Source organism: Schistocerca piceifrons, unplaced genomic scaffold (assembly GCF_021461385.2).
Source record: "Schistocerca piceifrons isolate TAMUIC-IGC-003096 unplaced genomic scaffold, iqSchPice1.1 HiC_scaffold_1404, whole genome shotgun sequence".
Classification (NCBI taxonomy): Eukaryota; Metazoa; Arthropoda; class Insecta; order Orthoptera; family Acrididae; genus Schistocerca; species Schistocerca piceifrons.
This window is the reverse complement of record NW_025727241.1, coordinates 10,001-15,000: the sequence shown is the minus strand read 5'-3', so window position 1 is coordinate 15,000 and position 5,000 is coordinate 10,001. Positions and strand designations below refer to the sequence as shown.

The window sequence follows — 5,000 nt, the reverse complement described above, 5'->3', positions numbered from 1 at the left end:
ATCTATGAGACGCCAAGCCGACTAAGACAGCGATGGCGCCACAGTGGCCGCCTTTCGACGCCACCCACAAAGGCTGCAGCCTCTGTCGACCATAGCACCCAATCTCCAGTGGCTCTGCCGCACGAAGCCGTGGACCGGCAATGACGCCACCCGCACCCGTTCGTGCACCACCCCAACCGCCAAACTCGCACCTCCAGCGGATGAACGGCGGACGTTTCCCGCACTCGTAAAGTGCAATCCACCCCTATAACTTGCGTTTCATGAAGAGTTATTTCCAATATGCGACATTCCCGCTGTCCGTATACATGAGCCGCGACCTGTACCACTTACGAGCGAGAGACGCGATCGCGTTGCTCACTGTACGGCGTCCGATACCGAGCCATCAGCATGTCGGTCCCCATGCGCGTTGCACTCGCACTCGCAGTCGCAAAAACGTGGGGCAAATATATTACGCGGAAGAGTTATAACAGACCGAGCCCCACTGCATGGGGGGAGTCTTTGTCACTAATGTACACAGATGGAACATTTTGGACTGGAACCAGATTACCCGTACACACGGCGCTGATTAGTAATCAATGCAGAGCCATCAAACTACAGCAAATATACACAACTGTCCGTATACATGCTGAAAGAGTCTGCCCAAAATGGGAACCACACGTCAGCCAGACACTCTGATCACGCACCACTCTCTGCTTCTAACAGGCGCACATACAATATGTAAGCACCAGCATGGAACAACATCCAGTGCATCTTCTCCGCCACATTACACAATCCACACTATCACAACCAGACCAGGAGGTCCGTGCGGAAAATACAATATCCCAGCCTTTCGACATCCACCATTGCGCAGACCAGGCACCAACACCCACACATGTCCTATACAACGGTGCACCCAACATCACAATAGTACCTCCTGTCACAGCGCACAAACAATGACATGAGTCAAAGACACAGGTCTCACACAAGCATAGAATTGGAGCGCCGCCTCTAATAAGCCAAAGGTGCATCCTGACGTGACAAATCTGATCATGTCACAAGCATTCACTTACTATAATCACTATCAACGAACCTGCCGCCCCCGCCCCCCCCCCCCCCCTACACCTTTCCGTACAACAACGTGTAACCTAACCTAACCTAACCTATGTTGTACCTTAACCTAACCTATGTTGTACCTTAACCTAACCTATGTTGTACCTTAACCTAACCTATGTTGTACCTTAACCTAACCTATGTTGTACCTTAACCTAACCTATGTTGTACCTTAACCTAACCTATGTTGTACCTTAACCTAACCCATGTTGTACCTTAACCTAACCCATGTTGTACCTTAACCTAACCCATGTTGTACCTTAACCTAACCCATGTTGTACCTTAACCTAACCCATGTTGTACCTTAACCTAACCCATGTTGTACCTGAACCTAACCCATGTTGTGCCTCAACCTAACCCATGTTGTGCCTCAACCTAACCCATGTTGTGCCTCAACCTAACCCATGTTGTGCCTCAACCTAACCCATGTTGTGCCTTAACCTAACCCATGTTGTGCCTCAACCTAACCCATGTTGTGCCTTAACCTAACCCATGTTGTGCCTTAACCTAACCCATGTTGTGCCTTAACCTAACCCATGTTGTGCCTTAACCTAACCCATGTTGTGCCTTAACCTAACCCATGTTGTGCCTTAACCTAACCCATGTTGTGCCTTAACCTAACCCATGTTGTGCCTTAACCTAACCCATGTTGTGCCTTAACCTAACCCATGTTGTCGCCTTAACGTAACCCACGTTGTCGCCTAAACCTGCTCTGTAATTGTTATACGACTCGTTCAATTACTGTAGTGTTGCCCACCCGCAACCCTCGCAATATAGTTCGCTACTCGCACTGCCCGCACCCCTGTGTATCGCTTCATGTTAAACACCTTGCAAGTCTTGCTCACTTTCCACATGCTCCTGCTGTACACTGTAATGTGGATGGCAGCAGGACGTACATGCCGCCCCTCCCCACGTCCCCACCTTGCCCCCTGCCTTCGCAAGCTGGTTGGTGAGAAGTTTGCATGTTCAATGCCCTTCGCATGCGACGTACTCAGGCTACGTTGTGGTGCGGCCTGTGTCAACTGTCCGCTGATGTCGTACGCGTGAACCACAATCTGTACTGCACATTCGTCCTTATGTACTGAATGATACATCGTGGCACATGTGTGACCGCACAACGACTGCGCCCAAAAACGGCGGACCATACAGTGCAAATATTGTGCACGCAGCTACGTGTCGTCTCCCTATGAGAGCTGGATTGCAGTGTGGTACGCCATAGAGACGTGTGGGAGGAACGGACGCCGTGGATGGCGATCAGCATGAGCTGTCTGTTGATGTATTCGGACCTAGTCGTCTCTCCTCACACACCGTGATGGCATGGTGCACCGCGTTCCATATCTGCGACATGCTACAGAGGCCGGTTGACAGTCGTTCGAGCAATGGACATCGCATACGTACGGGGGCCACCTTCCACGTATTGTCTAGGCGTGCACATTTTGTTGCGTGTATGTGGGCAGACGTAGTGTGGCGTGACACCTGACACAGGCATGCAATAATCGTTGAAGTTGCAAATGGCGATGGACGCCTGCGTTTTCTGGTGAAGTTACGCAAATGAACAAATGGTAACCTGTTGTGGTGCGGTTGTTCTCGCTAGGGGTGAATCGGTGATGGCGACGATAGGTTGAGGTACTAACCGGTTGTTCCAGCGATACCCACCATGCCGACGAAACTGAACGGCATCTGGGTGTGAAGCGATACGCGGCGGTGGCTGGGTGGGACCGTCCCCGGCCGGTGAGGGGGCGCCTCCCGGCGTGCTGGCCGCGCGGTGCGTGGGCGCACGCGCTACAGCCGGCTGGTGGGGGCGGCCAGTGGCAGGCGCGCCGGCCGACGGACGCGGCAGGCGTCGCAGCTGCGCGCCGGCGCACCCTGCGCGCGGCGCCGTGCGGCCAAAGTAGGTCCTCGCGGGCCCGGTGCGAAGCGCGGTGGACATCTTCAGTGTGCTGGTCCGATTGAGGACTGTGTGCGTTGAGGATGCGCCGCCGCCCGGCGCTCGGCGCCGCGACGCCGTCTGCTGCTCGGTCGCCCCAGCGGTTCTCGCTGGTGGTTTGTATCGCAGCTGTGCGGATGTGTTGGCGCGTGCGCTGTGCTGGGAGAGTTCGCTTCGGCACCCAAGTGGGGCTTTTGTCCTTCTGTGGCGCTGGCGTTGGAGCTGCCGGTCACCGTAGGTGGCGCGTGTTGTCTCCCGCCGGCAATGCCACGACAGCACGCTCCCGGGCCTCTGTCGGCAGCGGCAAGCTCAGTTGGGAGCACGGGTGGTCGCACCGAAAGCGTCTACTCGCCTAACTCCGGGCGATTGCGCCTCTCTCGAACCCGACCAAGTACTTGGGACGGCGCTGCGCGCCGCCGGGACCTGAGAGGGTTTCGAGGTGTATTGTGCAGGGGAGCTCAGCCTCCTCCTGTTTGCAGAATGATTGAGCGGACGCTTGCGTGTTCGCGCGGGCCCCCCGGGACACACTCCCGGGCGGCCGGCTGCTCAGCTCTAGTTGACGCAGCTCCCTGGTTGATCCTGCCAGTAGTCATATGCTTGTCTCAAAGATTAAGCCATGCATGTCTCAGTACAAGCCGCATTAAGGTGAAACCGCGAATGGCTCATTAAATCAGTTATGGTTCCTTAGATCGTACCCACGTTACTTGGATAACTGTGGTAATTCTAGAGCTAATACATGCAAACAGAGTCCCGACCAGAGATGGAAGGGACGCTTTTATTAGATCAAAACCAATCGGTCGGCTCGTCCGGTCCGTTTGCCTTGGTGACTCTGAATAACTTTGGGCTGATCGCACGGTCCTCGTACCGGCGACGCATCTTTCAAATGTCTGCCTTATCAACTGTCGATGGTAGGTTCTGCGCCTACCATGGTTGTAACGGGTAACGGGGAATCAGGGTTCGATTCCGGAGAGGGAGCCTGAGAAACGGCTACCACATCCAAGGAAGGCAGCAGGCGCGCAAATTACCCACTCCCGGCACGGGGAGGTAGTGACGAAAAATAACGATACGGGACTCATCCGAGGCCCCGTAATCGGAATGAGTACACTTTAAATCCTTTAACGAGTATCTATTGGAGGGCAAGTCTGGTGCCAGCAGCCGCGGTAATTCCAGCTCCAATAGCGTATATTAAAGTTGTTGCGGTTAAAAAGCTCGTAGTTGGATTTGTGTCCCACGCTGTTGGTTCACCGCCCGTCGGTGTTTAACTGGCATGTATCGTGGGACGTCCTGCCGGTGGGGCGAGCTGAAGGCGTGCGACCGCCTCGTGCGTGCTCGTGCGTCCCGAGGCGGACCCCGTTGAAATCCTACCAGGGTGCTCTTTATTGAGTGTCTCGGTGGGCCGGCACGTTTACTTTGAACAAATTAGAGTGCTTAAAGCAGGCAAGCCCGCCTGAATACTGTGTGCATGGAATAATGGAATAGGACCTCGGTTCTATTTTGTTGGTTTTCGGAACCCGAGGTAATGATTAATAGGGACAGGCGGGGGCATTCGTATTGCGACGTTAGAGGTGAAATTCTTGGATCGTCGCAAGACGAACAGAAGCGAAAGCATTTGCCAAGTATGTTTTCATTAATCAAGAACGAAAGTTAGAGGTTCGAAGGCGATCAGATACCGCCCTAGTTCTAACCATAAACGATGCCAGCCAGCGATCCGCCGCAGTTCCTCCGATGACTCGGCGGGCAGCCTCCGGGAAACCAAAGCTTTTGGGTTCCGGGGGAAGTATGGTTGCAAAGCTGAAACTTAAAGGAATTGACGGAAGGGCACCACCAGGAGTGGAGCCTGCGGCTTAATTTGACTCAACACGGGAAACCTCACCAGGCCCGGACACCGGAAGGATTGACAGATTGATAGCTCTTTCTTGATTCGGTGGGTGGTGGTGCATGGCCGTTCTTAGTTGGTGGAGCGATTTGTCTGGTTAATTCCGAT

The 5,000-nt window shown here is 54.1% G+C and overlaps 1 non-coding gene across 1 annotated transcript in view; it reads left to right on the top strand.

The window, feature by feature from the left end:
- Window positions 1-3,582: 3,582 nt before the first annotated feature.
- Window positions 3,583-5,000, top strand: part of LOC124733650 — a 1,909-nt gene continuing 491 nt past the window's right edge. The window contains exon 1 of the ribosomal RNA XR_007009053.1: window positions 3,583-5,000. This exon is cut by the window's right edge and continues 491 nt beyond it. This is a non-coding gene — a ribosomal RNA (small subunit ribosomal RNA).